Genomic DNA, 20,467 nt, shown 5'->3' on the forward strand with positions numbered 1-20,467 from the left:
CTAGTTTTTTTTGTATTTTTAGTAGAGACAGGGTTTCACCGTGTTAGCCAGGATGGTCTCGATCTCCTGACCTCGTGATCCGCCCATCTTGGCCTCCCAAAGTGCTGGGATTACATCATTTTAAAGATGGTAGAACCGAGGCACAAAACATATAAAGGTTTTCCCAAGATTTCACACACAAACAAAGTAAAATGTATTTTCAAATCATTTCTCCTTTTTAACACATCACTATTATTAAAACCTCAGTGCAAGATTATTATAAAATATATGCCTATAAAAGATATTAATTACAATGTAATTTCAATTATAAATCATTTTACTTGTAGCTCTATGAGGTACTAATTTTTAACAAATATGCAAATTAAAAGATTATATTTTCTAAATCTCATTGTGAAATTATGCTTAAATTTAGCACCAGCTCATATCCCCCAAAAAAAACCTAATATAGGGAAAACTTGTGATAGAAACAGTCTGTTAAACGAAATTATATTTTGATTTCTAAAACTACCTTGCAAGAACAGAGGTTACAATTTCTAGAAGGAGCCATATACAAATTTAAAATGAGCCATAATTCATGCAAAGAAACATTTTCTAACCTGTAATTTATAGTTCAGTTGCCTAAAATCTCAAGCTTTTAGTTAAATAATTGTAGATCTGTTGCTCAGTTTAAAAACCCTCCTGGAACCACGTCTTTAACTGGCGTTGTGACGTCTTACGTCATGATGTTGCGTCACCACGTGATGACGCTGTGCCATCACAACACATCATCGCATATTGACACAATGTCATGGCATAATATCATCAAATTAAATTCATCAGCACTCCCCACAGCCTGGCCCCAGGAAGGGCAAGAGAGCTTTAAAGTTTCTCTTTGTTCTTGTCAACGCACTCCTGGTGGGTAAGAGAACAGCAAATGGACAAATCATTTCCTGGTCTATTAAAACTTCCCAGATCTCAAATTAGGAGGAGAATTTGAAAGTTACAGGTTAGAGCTGGAGGAGATAGTTTTCATGGGGATAGATTTCATGGCTTGTTACTTACTTTGCCCCATAACTAGTTACACTTGAATCCCATTTTATTTTATTTTATTTATTTATTTATTTATTTTTTGAGACGGAGTCTCGCTCTGTTGCCCAGGCTGGAGTGCAGTGGCCGGACCTCAGCTCACTGCAAGCTCCGCCTCCCGGGTTTACGCCATTCTCCTGCCTCAGCCTCCCAAGTAGCTGGGACTACAGGCGCCCGCCACCTCGCCCGGCTAATTTTTTGTATTTTTTAGTAGAGACGGGGTTTCACCGTGTTAGCCAGGATGGTCTCGATCTCCTGACCTCGTGATCCGCCCGTCTCGGCCTCCCAAAGTGCTGGGATTACAGGCTTGAGCCATCGCGCCCGGCCTTGAATCCCATTTTAAAGATAAACATTTATAAATGTTAGTTCCTCCTTTTTTTCTCAGGCCCTAAAATAGGATCATATTTAGGCTGGTGGAAAAAAAAAAAAAACCTCAGTTATTTTGTTTCTAATTTCCTGCCCTCAATGTCCACCTTCCTGAAATTGTTCTCCTTCACCACAACATACCTCTTCTATAACATTCTGAATAGCAAGTAATGGAGGATAGGAGGCAGATCCAGTCAATAATTTTGACTAGAGACACTTATATAAGGCTGGAGGAGGCGCTGAAAGCTGTGAGAGAGGGCCTTTTGCCATCACAGGCTTAGTGACAAGCAGAGTCTCCGTGTTAGCAACCATGATAAACCTGGGCATTTGGATGAGACATTTATCTGAATATTATCTGAATTAACTTATGAACTCTTCCAAAAATATGTAGTTACCAGTTCATTAAACATAATGGGAGGTTTGTGCAGACTGTCAGTGTGTGACCTCTTTCATTAGTTCATTTGCTGTGTGCCAGACACTGTTCTAGGTACAAGGGCTCAGATGAAACAGAAGAAACAGTGTCACCTTGAGGTGCTCACAGAGCAATAAGGGAGACAGGTGAGCAACAGATTTCAAGACAATCTGCTATGGGCTCTAATGATATGACAGAGTGTTCTGAGGACTCAGAAAAGGAAAGGATAATCTAGGGTTGCCAAGAAGATCCTGTAGGGGCGAGAACATATTTTTGTATCTTGAAAAATGAATAGGCAGAGGAGAAAAAAATTCCAGATTCAAATGCAAGAATTGGACAAGTTGGACATGTGGGAGACCCCCAAGTATTAGAGTAACTCCATCATTTTGTAGATGTTTTCTCAAAACGATTGGTTCATATAAATGATTTTTTTTTTTTTTTTTTTTTGAGATGGAGTCTTGCTCTGTTACCCAGGCTGCAGTGCAGTGGCGCAATCTCAGCTCACTGCAACCTCCACCTCCTGGGTTCAAGTGATTCTCCTGCCTCAGCCTCTTGAGTAGCTGGGATTACAGGTGCATGCCACCACACCAGGCTAATTTTTGTATTTTTAGTAGAGACTGGAGTTCACCATGTTGGTCAGGCTGGTCTCGAACTCCTGACCTTGTGATGGGCCCGCCTTGGCCTCCCAAAGTGCTGGGATGACAGGCGGTTGCCACCACACCCGGCCCATATAAATGATTTTTAAGAGGTACTGACTCACACTTACATTACCATAATCCTTCATCATAATTACAAACAGTCTCTAGATAACTCATGACTACGCTACATCAATGCAGCGGAGTTATCTTGCAGGAGCATTTTCCATCCATGAGACCAAATATGTTCCTTCTCTCTTTGTAACCAAATAAAACCTGAAAATCAAAGCCACTTGTACTTTCTTGAAAGCATCTGACTAGCCATAAAAACCTTGGCAACTTCTCTTCTGGTGTATACATAAAGATGGATTAGGAATATCCCTGCTGATGATTCACCTTTTAAAACAAGCACTGAAGAAACACTTCAGCCTAGCCAATGATAAGTGGTTATATATTCTGACATTAAGCCCCACATGAAAGTCACTGGTAGACATTTTCTACAGCTACCATAATCCTCAAGAGATGTTTAAAAACTAGACATGACAAAAGAATAAAAATTCGAGGGCTTTCAGTCCCAAAAGACTTCATCTTTCTGAGAACTACATGATATTGAGAGGCAAGTTTTCAAACAAGTTTCTAAAATGCCACTTTTAAGCTAGACAAACACATGTCCTTTTGGAAGTTATGAGAGCAACTATTTAAAACTTGATAAAATCTTTAATGTATGGCTTTGAATCTTTAATGTATGGCCAAATAAATACTCATATACAATATATATACATATATATACATTAATGTATCTCTTTTATAAAATGATACAAACAAGAGTACTAGTACCTACACTCCAAAAGACATGCAATATGTAATAATTTGGTTAGAGAAAGAGAGAAAAAGTTTTCAAATAACAATTCTTTTTCACTGATAGTTTATACAAAACTGTATCATGAATAGGATAGTAAGAAACGAGATATAATATGAAATTTGCTTGAATAAGTGATACATTTAGTAAATGGAATACAGAAAATATAGGTAAAATACCTGCTAAAAAAGGGAACCCAATGATATATAACAGTAGAATATGGAGTTAGTGAACTTCTTAAGATTTGTTTCTTTAAGAATTCTAAGTATGGTATGTCTTTTTCTAATTCCAAATCCAGAAGATAAACAAGAATAGCAACATCAGAAATTCCTAGTTTTTGCAGATTTATTCAGCTGTATATTAATGTGCTTTTCATCTAGACAGAATTTAGTTTGAGCAACAGATGCATGTAGCAAAAAAAAAAAAAAAATTCAACTCATTTTGTGTCATTCAGAGCAAAGAATCTTTTGTAGTAGAATAATCACCCATAATGTGCCTACTTGGCAAGTTCAGGGTTCCACACATTGGCTTTTTCAAACAGGGACTCATTTGTGCAAATATGTCCAGTTATATAGTGATAGGGTGGCCCTGAAAGTGGGACTGAACATGTTCATATGAAACTTGCCTGCCTCCATGTTGCACACCTACCTTGTATACCTGAGACAGGTGTAACAAACAACTGTACTTATTCTTTCTGTCCCCATATCATTTCTTCTACTGATTTAGGACTCTTAAGATTCACATGAACTGAAGCAAAATAGTCACAGAGAGACATTAAATTTTATTTACAAACATGACTAATTTTCCTTAAATCATTGAATTCAAAGAAAGGAAGGGGCAAAAGTACTCCCGCTTATTAAGGACTATGCTAGCCACTAGAAATTGTGCTAGGTGGTTTACATATGTTATCTCATTTAGTTCAGTCACTTTTTTAATGATCTTGAAGAGGAACACAATTATTAACTAATATAAACTGCAAAATTTAGCTGTTTGAATTAATCTGATAGCTCACCATTTTTAACCAAAAAATTACGTTAACATTTTCAAGTGTCTCTATGAACTGGGCATTATTATTTTAAAATTAACACAACTTATTTTCCCATGGTTACTAGGTGAATGGGCACAAATCAAGCTATCAATTTAATCAATAATTTCTGGCTTTGGGGCTCCTGCAGCAGAATATTCATCTCCACATCTATCTTTCTTTCCCCCACATCCTTCCTCCCCCTGCTGATGCTTGCAGAAGCTCAAGTTCTACTGTGTTTCCAGATCTTTCTTTACCATCTGGGATGTTGACTGACATCTCTCTGCTATTGTTGCTGATGACAGGACTTTATTTCTGTCATCTCAGTGTCTACCTGGTCACTGCTTGATTCAGGCCGGCAGATGCTAAAGTTGGGGAGGATACTTTTCCCACCAGAATGGAAATAGTCTACTGTACTTCCATACTGGATGTTCTTGATTTTTCACACTCTAGGAGAGCCCCAGACTGATTAACTAAAGAATCCTAAATTGAAGTTGGTGAATCTCAATTTTCAAAGCAGCTTCTTGACCTCCTTGATGCTGGACCATCCAAAATTCCCTACAGAAGAAAGGCTGCCAGACGTGGTGGCATGTGCCTGTAATCCCAGCTACTCAGGAGGCTGAGGCAGGAAAATCGCTTGAACCCAGGAGGCAGAGGTTGTGGTGAGCCGATATCATACCACTGCACTCCAGTCTGGGCAACAGAGCGAGACTCTGTCCAAAAAAAAAAGAGCGAGAGAGAGAAAGAAAGAAAAGAAGAAGAAAGGTTAATCCCAGGGAATTTAGGCAAAGAAATGATGTGGGGAAAAGGTAGATAGCTAAGCTGGTGAAGCCAGGTGTGCAGGAGGATCCCAGCAAATCTAGGGAAACATACATGACTAAAAAGGATACACCAAGAGAGGAGCTGGCTTCACACAGCATGACATAGGGAGTCACTGCCATTTATAGAAGAAGGAATGGGTGTAATAAAAGCATTACTGTAGAAAGATTCAGGAGGAATTGGAGAAATTCCAGGAGTCAGAGCCACCATGACACTGCAAGCATGAAAGCTGGGGTTCAGCTGGTGTCAGGGGACATGAGGGTGTGAGAGTCCAGCCAGAGATATTTTCAGCAAAATAAATGTCAGGACTTGTGAACACACTGTATATAAGAAATACTGCAGGAATGGGTGGTACCTTTCTTTATGTATCTGGTAGAATTTGGCAGTGAATCTATCAGGTCCTGGGCTTTTTTTGGTTGGTAGCCTATTTATTACTGATTCAATTTTGGAGCTTGTTATTGGTCTGTTCAGGGAATCATTTTCTTCCTAGATCAGTCTTGGGACAGTGTATGTGTCCAGAAATTTATCCATCTCTTCTAGGTTTTGTAGTTTGTGTGTGTAGAGGTATTCATAGTAGTTTCTGATGGTTGTTTTTATAATTGGAGGGGTGAGTAGTAATATTCCCTTCATCATTTCCAATTGTGCTTATTTGGATCTTCTTTTTTTCTTTATTACTCTAGCTAGTGGCCTATTTTATTTTATTTTTCACAAAACCAACTCCTGCTGGGCGCAGCGGCTCATGCCTGTAATCCCAGCACTTTGGGAGGCTGAGGCAGATGGATCACAAAGTCGGGAGATCAACACCATCCTGGATAACACAGTGAAAACCTGTCTCTACCAAAATAAAATAAAATAAATACAAAAAATTAGCCAGGCATGGTGGCTGGCACCTGTAGTCCCAGCTACTGGGGAGGCTGAGGCAGAAGAATGGTGTGAACTCAGGAGGCGGAGCTTGCAGTGAGCTGAGATCATGCCACTGCACTCCAGCTTGGACAACAGAGCAAGACTCCATCAAAAACAAACAAACAAAAAAACAAAAAAACAACTCCTAGGCCAGGCTAGGTGCTGTGGCTCATGCCTGTAATCCCAGCACTTAGGGAGGCCAAGATGGGTATATCACTTAAGGAGTTTGAGAGCAGCCCAGCCAACATGGTGAAACACTGTCTCTACTAAAAATACAAAAATTAGCCACTTGTGGTGGCAGGCACCTGTAATTCCAGGTACATGGGAGGCTGAGGCAATAGGATCACTTCAACCGGGGAGGCGGAGATTGCAGAGAGCAGAGACTGCACCACTGCACTCCAACCTGGGTGACAGAGTGAGACTCTGTCTCGAAAACAAACAAAAAGAAAAATCAATAAACTCATGGTTTCTCATGTCTCGATTTTCTTCAGTTCAGCTCTGATTTTTGTTATTTCTCATCTTCTGCTAGCTTTGGGGTTGATTTATTCTTTCTCTAATTCTTACAGTTGTGAAATTAAGTTTTTAATTTGAGATCTTTTTGATGTGGGCATTTAGTGCTATGAATTTCCCTCTTAAAACTACCTTAGCTGTGCCCCAGAGATTCCAGTATGTTTTATGTTTGTTCTCATTATTTTCAAAGAACTTCCTGATTTCTGCCTTAATTTCATTATTTACCCAAAAGTCATTCAGGAGCATGTTGTTTAATTCCATTTAATTGGATGGCTTTGAGTGATTTTCAAAGTCTTGCCTTTCTATTTTTATTGTGCTGTGGTCTCAGAGAATTTGGTATGATTTCAGTTCTTTTACATTTGTTGAGGATTGTTTTATGTCCAATTATGTGGTTGATCTTAGAGTATGTGCCATTTGGCAATGAGAAGAATGTATATTCTATTGTTTTAGGTGGAAAGTTCTGTTGGTCTATCATATACATTTGGTCCAATGTTGAGTTTAGGTCCTGAATATCTTTATTAATTTTCTGCCTTTATGATGTCTCTAATACTGCCAGTAAAATGTTGAAGTCTTCCACTATTATTGCACAGAAGTCTATGTCTCTGTGGGTCTCTAAAAACTTGCTTCATGAATCTGGGTGCTCCTGTGTTGAGTGCATATATATTTGGGTTAGGTCTTTTTGTTGAATTGAACCCTTTACCATTTTGTAAAGGTACTTCTTTGCCTTTTTTAATCTTTGTTGGTTTGAAATCTGTTTTGTTTGAAATTGAGATTACAACCCCTGCTTTTTTTCTGTTTTCTATTTGCTTGGTAGATTTTCCTCCATCTCTTTATTTTGAGCCTATGAGTGTCAATACACATGAGATGGGTTTCTTGAAGACAGCATACAACTGCATCTTGCTTTTTATCCAGCTTGCCACTCTGTACCTTTTAAGTGGGGTATTTAGCTATTCAAAGTTAGTATCTGACAATATCTCACATCTATAAGGAACTTAAACAGATTTATAAGAGAAAAACAACCCCATTGAAAAGTGGGCAAAGGACATGAACAGACCATTCTCAAAAGAAGACATAAATGTGGCCAACAAGGATATGAAAAAAAAAAAGCTCAGTATCCCTGATCATTAGAGAATTACTAATCAAAACCACAGTGAAATACCATCTCATACCAGTCAGAATGGCTATTACTAAAAAGTCAAAAAATAAGAGGCTGGCAAGGTTGCAGAGGAAAGGGAACACTTATACACTGTTGGTGGGAGTGCAAATTAGTTCAACCATTGTGGAAAGCAGTATGGCAATTCCTCAGAGCTAAAAGTAGAGCTACCATTCTAACCAGCAATCCCATTACTTTTACCCCTCAGAGCTAAAAGTAGAGCTACCATTCTATCCCAGCAATACCTAGAGGAATATAAATCATTCTACTATAAAGGCACTTGCATATAATAAATGTTCATTGCAGAACTAGTCACAATAGCAAAGGCATGGAATCAATCTAAATGCCCATCAATGACAGATTGAACAAAGGAAATGTAGTACATATACACCATTGAATGCTACACAGCCATAAAAAAGAACCAGATCATGTTTTTTGCAGGAATATGGAATGACTGGAGGCCATTATCCTTAGGCAAACTGATGGAGGAATGGAAAACCAAATACCACATCTTTTCACTTATAAACAGAAGTTAAATGATAAGAATTTATGAACACAAAGAAGGGAACAACAGACACTAGAGTCCACATAAGGTGGAAGAGTGGGAGGAGGGACAGGTGCTGAAAATATAACTACTGGGTACTGGGCTTAATACCTGGGTGATGAAATTGTATGTACAACGAACCCCCATGACACATGTTTACCTGTGTAACAAACATTCACATGTACCCCCAAACCTAAAATAAATTAAATGTTTTAAAAAAAGAAATGCTGGAAAGCAAAAAAGACAAGCACAACTCTGAATAATTTGAGGATGAAAGATAAGAAGAATGTCGGGCTACTGACAAAAATGAGGATGTCAGGGGACTGTGGTGGTGGAGGTGGAAAGTGGTTTAATTTAGATGTGAGCAAGTCAAGATCACAACAGACTGCTCAAGTGGAATTCTCATTCTTTTGTGACCGCTACAGTTGCAGAGCCCACTAGAGAAGTCTGGGACAGAGATGGCAGAGGCACTCATTTCCCAGCACAAACCTTTTCAACAACTACTAAAATTCCTGGTCAAAATGAACCAAACCTATTCATTCTTTCATTTAAAAAAAATGAACATGTCTTTCCCTGTAAAAAAGAAATGAATTTTTCTCTTTCTTACTCAAAAACCGATCTTCAGAAAATCATTAAATCATTCACGATTCTGAAACTTTTGCCGAAAAGCTTTCATTTATTAAAAAGAATAATTACTTCAAAAAACAGATTCCTTTAACACTCCAGACTGGAATTTGATGACTTTTTTTCCCACAGTGATTCAATTAATTGGTTTTTCTTAAGGTTTAATGGTAGCAAAGTCATCACATTGAAGAAACCTTTTGTCATTTATCAGCTTCTTCTCCAGAGCCCTGAGAACACCTGATGATTATTTCAATCAAACCGATCACTCACTGAACACATAATCATGAATAATTTAGTAGAGCAATAGATCTATTACTTAATATAGTGCTAACCTTTTATAATGCTTATACCTGGGGAGAGGACTAATATCTGTGTCACAGAATAACTGATATCAGGCCTTGGGTTTTGAAGGTAACATTGTGACTCATGGAATACCTAAATGCATGCAATTATAAACCACATTATGGGAAAACAGTTAACCTTTGTGTAGCATTTAAGAATTTACAAGGTACTTTCTCAAACATTATCTCATCTGATGCTCAAATCAAACCTGTGAGAAAGGTATGCCTTTTTATTCTGTTTTTTAAATGTTTTAATTGACACATAATTGCATGTATTTATGAGTTATTATATAATGATGTTGTGATACATAGAATATATAGTGATGAGATCTGGGTAATTAGCATATCTATCAACTCAAATATTTATCATTTCTTTGTACTGGAAACATTCAATATCCTGCTTCTGTTTGAAACTGTATATTATTAAGAGTAGTCATCCTACAGTGCTAGAGAACACGAACTTTTTCTCCTAGCTAGCTGTAATTTTGTAAGCTTTCACAAATCTCTCCCTATGTCTCCTTTCCTCCTACCCTTCTCAGCCTTTGCTAGCCTCTGCTCTACTTTTTTCTTCAATGAGATTAACTATTTAGCTTCCACATATGAGTGAGAACATGTGGCGTTTAACGTTTTGTTCTTGGCTTATTTCACTTAACGTAATGAGGTATTATTTTATAAGTGAGGACAACAGGGCTCAGAGAGGCCAAGTGGTTTGCCTAAAACTGCCTAGCTATTAAGTGGCAGAGCTGAGATTCTCCCCCAACAGTCTGTGCTGTCTCTTCTACCAGTATGCACTCTGATGTGATAAAGGCCCAAATGCCAACAGGCTTTCTAAAGTAGGCTCTGTCCATTCCACACAGCACCAACAGCCTACCTACCCATGTGAGGGCCCTGTTGCTCTTCATCTTTGTTGACCACCTCCCTCTGGTGGCCAAGAGTTCTCACATGAGACCCTTCAAGGGAAGCATCATAAACTACCATTTCTAGAGCAAAAAAAAAAATGCTTGTTTCTCAGGAACCAAATCACACATGAGCATTTCTGCAACATATACCCATCATCCTGTAGCAAAGGAAGCCACACATCTGGTAGTAACAGTTGCCGTATTCTTTTTCTAAATGATTCCTGCCATGTGATAGTTCATGTAAACAGCACACAGAATTCTACCCAATCAAGAATTACTCTTTATTTAAAATTCTTAAAGGAGACTTGCCTTGCTGTAAGCTAATTTTGTGAAAGTTTGTTTTGCCCATTCAATATTTAGCTTGATTTCAGAAACTATCTGAGACAGTCTTTACTGGGTTTGTCTATTTCTCTCTCTGAGATGATGGATAAAAGCAATGCTTTATTTCTATAATCTGCTCTTGAGAGTTCCTCATTATGCTTAAATGTCTCCCCTTTGTTTTAAAGGGTATTATCCCGCATTCAATGCAAGCAATTAAAAGTGTCATTAGATAAAACTGACATTTCTTTTATAGCAAAAGTAAACTCAATCCAATTTAGAATAGTATGTCAGGTCCCACCTTTACTTGTTAGATAAATCATTGTTACAATGATCTTCATTTTGATCTTATTATTATTATTTAAATTTTTTACTTACAAATAACAGCACTCCAAGGATCATGTAAAACTTGAATTTAAACAAAGTTCTGGGAAAGGTGGCTGGTGATTCAGGGAAAACAGCAAAGGGAGGTATGGTTTATAATTGCACCTATTTATGTAACTGTGCCAAATCCCGTTAGACCAGTGAAAGCACACAACAGAGCAGACCCTTTCCCACTAAATAAACAATTTACCATAATATGGTGAGCTTTGAGTTTTCCCCCATCCCTTCCATCCCTCGTATTAGTCAAGGATAATTTCCTGAAATATCTAGTACTAATGAAACTCTTTTATGAATCAAAATTGTAATCATTTAGAATTTGTGCTCAAAAGATGTGGGTGGTTTGATTGTCAAAATCACATTATTTAGGGGAACTTGTAGCCAGCATTACAAGTTCAATTTATTAACTCCCTCGTCAACAGCCAGAGAGTATTTTGGCAATTTATTCAAAGGTTTCAAACGTAGCAAGAGACAATAAGAATGTCATGCCTAGTGCTAAGGGGATTCCAGGCACATTATCAGAATGGGGGCTTGCAGTGTAACTGACCATCTGTGGATGCATGGGACAGCAACATATCCTGAGACATGGGACTTTTGGTGCTAAACCCAGGACAGTCCTAGACAAACCAGGTTAGTCACTGTAGGGTCAGGTTGAGGGAAAACCTTCAACTACAACTGGGGCACATATGGAGAAGGATTTCCTCCTAGAAACAGGAGAAAAGCTGCCTTGCTGGAGCCAGAACACAAGGTCAGAACTGGACTCAAGACCTTGATGCAAGGGCAACAGGAGTATTCAATTAAAGCTTTTTACCAACTCCCGACTGAAGACAAGATTGGGCCCAGAGCAGGAGGCAGGCTGAATCTTGGAGTAGAGATGGTTACACCACACAGTGAGGAGGAATATGGGAATAAAATACCCATATTTACTGAGAGGATAAGAAGACCTTATCCTCCTGGCCTGTCTTCTCTTTGTGCTCTCCTGTTAGCTGAATCCAGTCAGCTGTTCTCTTGCTTTCTTTTATGCCAGGATGCATCACTTTATACTTGAGCGTATGTGGACAGAGAAAAGTTCCCACTGAAACACTGACATAAAGAGAGGAGGTTCACACCAGAATTATAGGCCTTCCCTGCTTTTGTGAAGGAAAAGTCTTTAATGTTATTATAAACATAATATATGGTACTCAGGTTGAGGTTTCTGTTATATTGAACCATTTTCATTGAAAGACAAAGTTTCTCTCCACTCTTTCCACAGGCAGTCAGTACATGTTGTTGTCTCCATTATAACCAATATTTTATTTTTATTTATTTATTATTTAGAGACAGAGTCTCACTCTGCTGCCCAGGCAGGAGTGCCGTGGCATGTTCTCAGCTCACTACAACCTCCACCCCATGGATTCAAGCAATTCTCGTGTCTCAGCCACCCGAGTAGCTGGGATTACAGGAGTGCACCACCATGTCCAGCTAATTTTTTGTATTTTTAGTAGAGATGAAGTTTTGCCATGTTGGCCAGGCTAGTCTCTGACTCCTGGCCTCAAGTGATCCACCTGCCTTGGCCTTCCAAAGTGCTGGGGTTACAGGCATGAGCCCCACTGTGCCTGGCTAATAACAAATATTTTAATTTTTTTTTAAAGAAAAGAAATAACCCCTTTCTGGGTAGGAAATTCTTTTGTAAAGACAGAGATTCATGACTATGACTTGCTGCCAGGGCGAGGACTGTACACTTAGGACAAAGCAGATGAGAGAACCCCAAGAGGAAAGTAGACAACTGTTGACATTCACCTCTTCCCACCAGAAGGCTCCTCTCTCAGAACTAAAAGTTAGTGATATTCTATACACTGATTTATTTTACTAAAGGAGATAAATATTCCTTTAAAAATGAAGCAGCAATATGGTGTCATGATTAAGGGCATTTGTTTATTCCACTGGTTAAGTGTATGATCCTAGTTTTGTAACCTCTCTGAGACAAACTTTCCTCATTTGATAAATGGGTACTATAACCCACAACTGGCAGGGATTTTGTGAGAAGTCATAAAATAGCAAATGCAGAATAGCATGCCCAACATTAGTAAGTGTTCAACAAATGTTAATTCTTTTCCTTCCTTTTTCCCTGTCAATATCCTATCTGAAAACAAATAGGTCACTATCAAATTTGAAAAATTACTCATCATCACTATTTACTGCCAGTCTCAGTAACAGTATGATGGACATATTTCATTCATTTTCTTTTAAATTTACCTTAGCTTTCAAGTTCTAACTTGTCTTTTAAAAATGCCATTCACTAAAATAAGTGGATATCTGATAGAGACAACCTGATATTTGTACTTGAAATGTTCTAAAATGCACTTGGACAGTCAATTCATCCACTCACTTGTGTGTGTATCTGTCGATAAGTGTGCTTGTTTCTACGTAAGGATCATTATATACAAGCCTCATTCTGAGTCCCTCACTGTGTTTGTTTTCTAAGTAAAATCATGATTTCCACTTGGAAAAGTGAATACTACACTTTAAAACCTCTGAAGCTGATTTTTACTTATATCACAAACACAAGCATCAAATGGAAGATGACATAAAGTTCACCACCATCTTTGAACAATAAAAATGACAGAAATTGTGAGTTCTTTCTGAAATAATGCATAGACGTCAATACAGCCAATAACACTTCCTAAACCTTGTCCCAGCAAAGACCCTTCAAGTCACTATAAACCAGGATGACTCTCAGAAACTTGCTGAAAACAATGAGCTAGCACAGGGATTATTTTCCTCAATTTTGACTTTTATTACTAGTGAAAATTAAGAGCTATCACCATGTATATTCTTGCAAGCACATTATATGTATAAATAAATTGGTTTAACTCTCATAATAATTCTATACTGAAGGGACTATGATTATCCCCATGTTAAAGATGGTGAAACTTGGAAAATAACCCGGGGTTCTAGAACTGGTGACAACAAAGGTAAGACTGGAAGCTGTCCCTTTCTGAATTCAAAGCCCACACTCTCTAGCCATTAAACTGGGTAAGAGAAGAAAGGTAATTTTTCTTTTTGGAAATATTATAATTCTTCCTAAGAAAAATTCTGAAACAGTTCATTTCATCTTCAGTTTCTAGCAGCATTAAATAATGGACCAGAATAGGTACCTGGGTTTTACCTTCCGAATTGTCTAGCTAGTCCAAATATCAGGGTCTGCAAACTGCATTTTCTGAGTCCCAAGCTCCAGATAATCCTTACTATTTCACAGAAAATAACATCACTGCCAAAGAAGTTATTTCTCCAGAGTAACTTCTTAGACTTGACGTAAGTAGTTTAAGCAAATGTCCTTTAATGTTCTCTTTATCATGACTGGGGGAAAAAGAAACTAAAAAGCTCTGAGTTTTATTCACTTCAAAAACGGAATCTCAAAAGATTTGAAAAAATGTCCTAGTTTTTCAACTCAACTTTAAAGGGTTTTTTCAAATGGTTAATTTGATATCCTAGAGTATTCAGCAGGATCCCTTAATGAGCTTAAAACTGGACTTTTTTTCTACAGACTTGGTTTTCAGATAATGATTTAAGACCACCTCACCCTGTCTTCTTTGTGCGTGGATGTCATTAGACTCAAAGTCAAGCATGAAGGTGAACAGACATTAATTTAAGACCATTTAGAGCTACGTTCTCTGCATTACTCACAACAAACCTCCTTTATTAGCCCCTGACCGGGGATTCATTAGTTAGCTGGACTGGATCAAAAGCTAGGTAGAAATAACCCTTCCTGACAACTTGGACATTTCTCCTATTTCTCTTCTTATTTGTAGAGGTCAGTTCAGAGATAATAGGAAACATTGCAACTCAAAAGATAACGTGGTCTCTGAATGCAAATCAAATTAATAGATTAAAAATATGGTGACATAGTTGAGGTCCATGGTTGATCTTTTCTATACTTTTTTTTTTTTTTTGCCAGAAATAAAGCCTCTTCTCCATTCAAGATTTTCAAACTGAGTATCAGACCCCCAGCTGATATTCAGTAGGGTAAAAATAGAAATATGCATCTTTGCTTTCAGTATTTTCCCTCTCTACTCCCACGTGCCCAGCTTTGCTATGTGGAATGCCACTAATACCACTGAAATTACCCCCGTACTCCAATTTCTCTCCATTCCCTTTGATTGCTCAATTCTTACTCAAGCTGTCTTCAGTGTCGCTCTTCTTCCCACTGAGACATGGTGAGGTTTAAGCCGTTTTCAGGCAGAGACAACTAGCTTCCACCATTCTGTGTAATACATCGTGCCTCCTTGCCTGTGTACACCTGCTCAATACCTGGTTCATCCAAACATCACCCTGTACAATCTATGCTTCCCCCAACTACCCTGTAGTCTCACCTCAGCAAGCATTCTCCCTTCCTTTGTTTTCCTCATACTTGCATTTCAGGGTGTCAGAAGTTCTCCCTATCTGCACAAACTTTTCATTCACATTTTACTGAGCCAGTTCTTTCATACCCACAAAGAGTTATGTGCTCCCCTCTTCCAATAGGATCTCTGAGACTCCTAACATACTTCCTAAAAGTTTCCCATTATCTGTAGAATAAAGTATGATCTTCGGCCTGGCCTTTGAGGCTCTCCAAGGTCTCACTGTGTTTGTGGATTTTTTTTCCCCAACCACTTCAGATTATATTGATCTTCTCTGAAACTTTTTAGCATTTATATCTGCATCATTTGTTCTCAAACTGGTTATATGCTTTCTTCCACTGTTTCATAAGAATTGTATGTGTGTTTCTTGCCCATCCTGCCAGCACTAAATGCTGAACCCTCATACAATACTTTTATTTTTGCAGCATCTGGCTCAACAACACACAAATCAGGGGCACTTAAAAATATTAATTCAGTAAGATGGAATGAGTGAATGACTGAAAATAGAGTGCTACTTAGAAACAGAGAAACACAAAGGATGTTCATAAGCAGGTAAAAAATACAATTTGGGGAGAGAAAGCTGTAGGTGTTTTTCCAACCCACATGATACATCTTAAACATTATTTTTAGGGAGTTCTTGATGATGGGCAAGATAAGGTCAGACACTGTTCTAGTTCACATTTTTTATTTTGACAAGGGACCAGGGGAGGCAAAGCTAGCCCACCTCCCTTTTTTTTTTTCTTTCTTCAAAAAAGGCCATCCTCTCTTCTTTTTTCTTTTCCCCTTTTTCTTCAAAGAGTAGTATTCTACAGAAACAACTCTCAGAGGAGGGGAAAGAAGTGAAGGGGAAATGAGAAGGAGAGTCAGTCATCACTGCCACAGCTGTAGGAAGAACACCTTCCTCTGCCCAGAAGGCAGGAACAAACACCACATTCCAGCCCACTGAGCAGACCTTTGCGAGGGATCCGACTTCTAAGTACTGGAGGGACCTAGAAAATTGCTTAAATGCCAGGAAGGATCAGCCACACAAAAGGCATGGAGGGTGGAAAGCTAGTGCCACCAGGTCACTCTGAACCCATGAACAGAAGAGCAGAGTAATGGTCCATGACTGCAAAGTGGGCAGATGAGTAAGTACAGAGACAGATGGTCTGTGCCCCATCAGTGAAACCCTGAAGATGATCCTTCAGGATGCTTATAATGGGTGCAGGCTTTGAGAAGACAGATACTTTTAGAGGGGCTCAGGGATTGTTATCTGAGAAGCTTCCACCTACTCTTTCAGGAAAATGAAAGTATAGGCTCTGTTCTCTGCATCACCCACAAGACTCCTTTATTACTCCCCAATGGTATGGGGACCTTTATTAGTCAGGGGAATGACTATTATTTTGTCTGATTCCACAGGCTGATTGGCTTGGTTTTCCCAAAGTCTGTGAAACTAAAACTGACCCAGCAAATTAACAGAAACAGCATGAGTCATTTGGAGTTCAAGCTTTATGAGCCACTCAGGTTCTCACGAATCATGGGGTGGGAGCAAGCCACCAGATGGAGGGCACGAGGAGAGACCCAGCCCCAGAGGATCCTCTAGATTGCAACCAGCTTTCTACAGACATTTTTATGTATATAATAAGACTGTGCTCCTCCAACTAGACAGAAAGTCCTGTTGAATATGAGTCATTAGCTATTAAATAGTTTGAAGTTTTTGTAAGGAGTTTTTGTCCTTGAAAATCCTTCTACAGACAAGATTGAAACATTAATCAAACCTTAGGTAACCAAAGGAGTATGCTTTCATTTAACTTGTGTTTTCAGCATTATGGAAGTTTTAGTAATGCTGGAATGTTTCACATACAAATTGCTGTAATGTGTTTTGTTTAATAAGACTTGGAAATGGAAGTAGTTGCTACTGATAAGCCCAGATGGCAATACAATAGTATCCTGAATTAATCTGATATTCCAAACAATATTAAACTTTTAAATAATAGAAGGTAGCAATAAAATAGTATTCTGTTTATTATAATCTAGAACATGGGCAACATTATTGGGGTAGGGGTGGCTACTGGGGACTTCAATGTAAAACTCAGCCTTTTTGCCATTCATGAAAATTTAATTCCACATAGCCAATGTTTCACATTTCCAATTTTCATTCACACATCACATCTGAGCATGAAATTGTGCAATACAGGCAAAGCACAAGGACAGCAGAGGGTCACAATGTGTGTACTGGAAGAGAATGAGGCAGGGTGCTGCTTCTTCTCTGGGGACAGAACTTCTGAGATGTCCCCACTTGCCCTGTTCTAGGTGATGACTCTCAGCTTTGTGCATCCAGCAACTCAATTTTGCTAGACATCTTGGAACTGGCTCACAATAACCCACACTATCATTTGAAATGAGAAGATGATTTTCAGACATGCCTCTCGAGATAACACAAAGCATCCTTCCCCATTATACAAGTTGCCTTGCCCGTAAGACCAAAATATTTCATCCAGTCTCCCGGCCCTCTCTCCTAACAGTGCTGGATATTGATCAACTGCCTTCTACATGCTCACCACTCCCCCTTTTAAATGCTAGACCGATAATATCTCTTGCTGGCACCTTCTCCTCTTGGATAAGTTAGTGCCTTTACCCTGCCATAGTTGGATTCACTGATACAGTCAAGCCCCATCTAGGGCTCACCCTGATCTCTTGATTGAAAACTTTGGAGCTTAAGATACTCCTCAGGTGTTCATCAGTGTCTCATTTACAAGCAGTCTCCCAAGCAGAGTATTCCAACAGAAGATCGGCCTCATCCTTTGTGTATTCTTGAAATTAATTTCACTCAGAGTTATAGGTGTGTTTCCTTCCTATAGACAGCCACATTTTATGTAGGAGTCCTGCTCATTTTGTATAAAGGCTTATTTTATTTTCCCAGAGATTTCTGTGTTAAAAAATGCTGTCCATAGTCAAGTTCCTAGTAAAGACCTCAGGGGTAAAGGTGGGAGGTGGGAGATGGGATGGTGGCAACCAGGATCTTATAGGTTCACCAGGTGAGGCTTTAAGCTCAATCTATAGGTTACCCAGTTAATCACAGGTGACAAATAGTGTTTTCCACAAAATGAAGCATTACTTTAAGTCCTTTATAATGATATATTTCCCATAATTACTTAGCTAATGGGCCACTACACAAAATTTGGCTGCATTCATAGTTCAGTAAAATGGAAGTGATTACAAAACCTAGATAGAAATATAGTAAAATATTTACTTGATAAATGTATTCATAAATTGGTTTTAGTTGGAATTTTAAACTTTTAGTCAGGGCAAAGTACATGTGGGGCAGGAGGTGGGGGGAGGTACATCTGACAACAGACAAATCAGGAATAAATAAGGACATTTGTCTTATTATCCATGAGATAAATCTACCTTCTTTGGTTTTCAGTGGGATACTGTGGAGGGAGTAGTAATGGCCTATGAAGCCTGCCAAGAAGCAGTTGAATCTAATTTATGATCATAGTCCAGACCTGTTTTTGAGCCACTTGCCAAGGGGATTCTCCCCATTATTGGGGGAGGGAGAGGAAGGCATGTGAATGGCCAGCACTGATCACCTGGTTGGGCTAATGTTCACTGGGATTCTGAAAGAAAGAGGGCAAAACAGCCTGCTCACCGATACCTGCCTCCCAAGCTCCCACCAGTTTCACTGACAATGGTAGCATTAGTTAGGGGAATGATTCCTTACCTTATTCACCTTCATACCACCCAAGAGCACACAGCAGAAGGCCTGACACAGAGACAGTGCTACAATGTTTAATGAATTGAATTGTATGCTGGCCAATATTAGGCTTTACAATTGTTAAAAGATGGTTTGATATGCTTAGTCTTGTCAAAAAACATTGTATATAAGAACCAGAATCTTGAGAAAGGTGGTCAGTAGAGAGCCACTTCGACTAATACAGTTTGAGCATCTGACAGCTGCATTAGAAGCAGAAATTGGTAAACAACTTGACATAGTATAGCAAAAAATTCATGAAGGCAGCCCTGAATCCCAAACAGGGATGGATAACCTGAGGACAAAGGAAAAAAAAGAGGCAAATAGACTTTTAATGCTGTGATATACATTAAATGGAAGCCCTCTATTTCTGTTCCATGTTCAGATCCATCTCAAAAGCACAGAAAACACTCAGAGTATCTGGGGGAGAAGGCTAGTTTTCATTCATCATTATCAGCAATGAATAGTTACTAAAAGGAGTGAGGCTTTGAGCCCAGGAAAGCAGAAAGAACAGAGAGAATCCCCAAGACTGGGATGAGACAGGAAGCTGCGCAGGAGGATTAGTGCCTGACGTGGAAGTGGTTTCCATTCTTCTCTTTTATTCCTTAAGTTTCCTCCATTCTTCTCTTTTACTCCTTAAGTCTCCTCCAATGACAACACCTAGATCTTAAGGCCCTTTAAGGGGTCCCTGAAGAGCAAGACCTGGTAGGGACCCTCCAGGGATTTGGTGGCTGACTAGAGCCCCAAGTTGTAACAGGGCCATTTCCTCTGCGCTTGGTCATTGTGTCCATTCCAAACCTGACTTTGGCATCCATTGAGCTGGTCTGGCTCAAGCTCTTTAAACAAATGCCCTTCTAAGTAAGGCCTGCCCAAGTGGAGAACAGAAGTCACATCAGTTATGCCTTATCGTTCTCAGAGATTCACTGTATTTTGAGCTGTCTGTGGTTAAACAGTGGACAATTTAGGCCAATCAAAGCCATTAATTGAGGAAGAAACTGAAGTCCTGAGAGATGGAATGACTTCCAGGGTCACACAAATAGCTGGAGGGTAAGCCAGTCCAATCCTTCGACCACTACCTGCACCCTGTATGTATGTGCTGTGCTCCCTTTATGGCCTTCATTACTCTGTGTCCCATACTATTTCCATATTATTTTCCTAAGTCCAGGTCTTCAATGGAGTGTGTGTGCAGATATGTGTCTGTGTGAGTGTGTGTCTGTATCTGTGCTGAGAAGGGCAACTGTGCTGGAATAAGAGCTTCAGGAGGTCTTCAGAGAGCCCAGGTATTCACTCTAGCCCTCTCTCTGGTATTCAGCCAAGCAAATGTCAGGACTTTTCATAAGTAATATTCCTCTAACTGGAATGTTCTTTCCCACAAAACCCAGATCTCAACCAGAATCTCTTCCCTCCTTGACATTTAAACTGTATTAGACTAAACCTTCATTTGTTCTTCATGTGCATTCATGGACTTCCCCCAAATTGCTGTGATTTCCAGAGCTGGTTCC

General features: G+C 39.1%; 1 protein-coding gene across 2 annotated transcripts in view; it reads right to left on the reverse strand.

Moving 5' to 3' along the window:
• The window catches only part of GRM8 (glutamate receptor, metabotropic 8), an 830,459-nt gene that overhangs the window by 633,569 nt on the left and 176,423 nt on the right, over nucleotides 1–20,467 (reverse strand). The gene's annotated exons all lie outside the window — the stretch shown is intronic.

This window comes from Colobus angolensis, unplaced genomic scaffold (genome assembly GCF_000951035.1).
Source record: "Colobus angolensis palliatus isolate OR3802 unplaced genomic scaffold, Cang.pa_1.0 Scaffold326, whole genome shotgun sequence".
Lineage (NCBI taxonomy): Eukaryota > Metazoa > Chordata > Mammalia > Primates > Cercopithecidae > Colobus > Colobus angolensis.